The sequence below is a fragment of the Papaver somniferum genome, chromosome 2 (assembly GCF_003573695.1).
Source record: "Papaver somniferum cultivar HN1 chromosome 2, ASM357369v1, whole genome shotgun sequence".
NCBI classification, from domain to species: domain Eukaryota; kingdom Viridiplantae; phylum Streptophyta; class Magnoliopsida; order Ranunculales; family Papaveraceae; genus Papaver; species Papaver somniferum.
The window spans coordinates 79,738,071-79,741,069 of record NC_039359.1 but is presented as its reverse complement, the minus strand read 5'-3'; positions in this window follow the sequence as shown (position 1 = coordinate 79,741,069).

Sequence of the window (2,999 nt, the reverse complement as noted above, 5' to 3'; positions counted from 1 at the left end):
CGCCGCCAAGCCCTAATTTTGGCCACGACGCCAAATCCTAGCCTTGGCCATGCCGCCAAGCACTAATTTTGGCCACGGTGCCAAATCCTAGCTTTGGCCACGCCGCCAAGCCCTAATTTTGGCCACGACGCCAAATCCTAGCCCATGGCGCCAAATCCTAGCCTTGGCCACGCCGCCAAGCTCTAAATTTGACCACTACGCCAAATCCTAGACTTGGACATGTCGTCAAGTCCTAGCCTTGGCCGCGACGCCAAGTCCTAGCCTTGGCCACGCCTCCAAGCCCTAATTTTTCCACGACGCCAAGTCCAAGCTTTGGCCATGCCATAATATCACAGGAGCGGCTATGCCACCATGCCATAGGCGCGGCTATTCCATTGTACCATTAACAGGTGTCAACTGAACGTGGCCATGGCTACGCCTGGCTCCACAAGCACCACCGTGCCACTGGCATGAACGAGCCATGTCGTTGGCATGCACCAAAGATGCCACTACGCCATTACCAGGCGCCAACAGAAAGTAGCCATAATCAACGGCTACCCTTCCTCATGAGACGCGATCTCATCCATCCAAGTATGCCACCGAACTGACGGACTTGTGACAACTTTTAGGCGACCATACGCCTGAATCCAGTGGCCATGGCTACGCCAGGCGCCACTTACACCACCGTGCCACTGGCATGTACGAGCCATGCCAGCCATGCTGCAATGCCGCTGGCATACACTAAAGGTTCCATTGCGCCATTATCAGGCGCCAACAGAAGGTAGCCACAATCAATGGCTATCCTTCCTCCTGAGATGCAATCTCAGCCATCCAAGTTCGCCACCGAGCTGTCAGTCTTGTGGCAAGTTTCAGGCGACTATCCAAGACAAGCCTAATATCATCACATGCTATTTTCCTACGACAGGCCTCTCGATTTTAACTTGCCACACGTAGCAAAATGCTACATGTTTTCCACGAAAACACTTGAGACATCAAACATGTCACAAACTGGGGGATGCTCATCAGGTTATTGGTCTGGAGGTTTACAGCGTGCGGCGTGCAATACGCCAGTTACAAGAAAGTATCATAAAGTGGGGCGGTTAGTAATGGCGAGGAGTAATGGCGTGAGAGGATCCACCTCCCTCATTATGGAAACATAAAATCCCAACGATACACGTTACTCTTCCACCGCTCAATCGTTTCCACTTCCTATGACACCAGGGTATGTTTTATTGCGACTTGTATAAATAGGTCTCACCTATTTCCACCAGACAACAAGTTTTTGGTCGGAGAATAACACAGTATCCAGAAATCACCTGAAATCACCTGGTAGCTTTCCATTCTGTTAGCCATTCTACTTTCTGATACAAGTCGCAAACAACCACACCTTCAGAATCAACTATTCTTGTCTCAATACTTTCTTCACTTCCCTCCCTAAAACCAACCCTTCTCCTTCACTTTGTGACCAAAGCAAGCCTGAAACGACCATTTCTTGGTTTAGGCCAGGATTGTACAGATTGATCTCTCGAATCAAAAGTACACCCGTGCAGTACATTGTTTAGGGTTTAGACTCGTTTCTCATCCACAAACACGAATTTACCAAAACCGGCAGAAACCGTTTTCACCCACAAACAATTAGCGACCATAGTGGGAGATTAATCTCTCGGTTACAATATCAGTTTCCAATTCCCAATTTCATTTTTTCAACCCCGATCTCAAGATGGTAGAACTCAGGTCCGTATCAGCAACAAACCCTGAGAACACTAGCGCTAAAATCATCCCCGGTACTAACGCTCCTTCCAGTGGCATTGATACGCCACCTGCCAACACCAGCGGCGCGGAAAATGTTCCTTCAGATGTTACACCTCTGATCACCAGAGACAGAGCTGTTGCCGCCACCCCCAACATTTCTTCAAGTGTGACAGCTTCAACCGTCACCAGAGCCGCTGCTACTCCACCATCAGGACGAGATACTGGAAGAGCCAGAAGAAGTCGATCTCTTCTTACCACTGTTGATTTGATGGAAAGATAAAAGGTTCTCGTAAGGGTTACACATACATGGATACAACTCATAAAGAGATGCCTATTTTCCTCAAGACACTATTGGAGCGGCTACCACAAGAGTCAATAATTTTAACATCCGGCGCAGACACTTCAGCAAGACGCATGTTTATAGATGAAGAGGCTCGCGTTGATCTTGAACGCCCAGTAGAAAGGAATAAGCAATCCAATTTCATCACACGTGAAGATCAGGAACGACTTCTCCACAATCGAAGCAAAGAAAATCAACAACCCTCTTGAGTTCACAGAGACCCTCTTCCCATCTGCATGATTTCTGGGGACTTCGCCCACAAAATCGTGCAGTCTATGATGAAATATTTATGTGATATTCTGCATTTCTCCAAGGTGCAGCTTCAAGACATATTTGCATCCCTCAATCGCACTGCATCAGGAAAGAAGCTGTTTCCAGCCAGGGAAGCTGTTCCCAAACCCTAACCTCTCCTGGAAAGAACGATTGATAGATGAAACTGGGGACTCCCAACCACTGTTCACTTGAAGAATGTCGAGTTTGACAGCATTCTGATTGACGCGGCCTCCGGCTTCAACATTGTAACCGTCAAGGCTCTGAGAATTGCAAAGGAAAATCAAACGGAAGAATCGTATTCTTTCCCATGAGGAGAAAAACATGACTTTCCGACCAACACTATTTGTGCCGTCTTCCCATATACCATATCGTATCAAGTCGTTTTTCGAGGTCAAGGGTTAATAGAGCCCTCACTGGAGTTTTCTCCAGCAGCCGCTTCAACGTTCTCTCCAGAAGTTGTTCCTCTTTAATGTCCGTTCCAGCAGTCGCTCCGCTTCAGCGTTCTCTCCATAAGCTTCTCCAGGATCCGAAGACGAAGCTTCAGCGTTTTTCTCCATAAGCTTCAACATCCTCTCCAAGAGCTGAAGCCGCTTCAACGCCTCTTTCCTTCCAAGAATTGTTTCGTAGCCGCCACACTCCTCCCTGTCAAGGATCG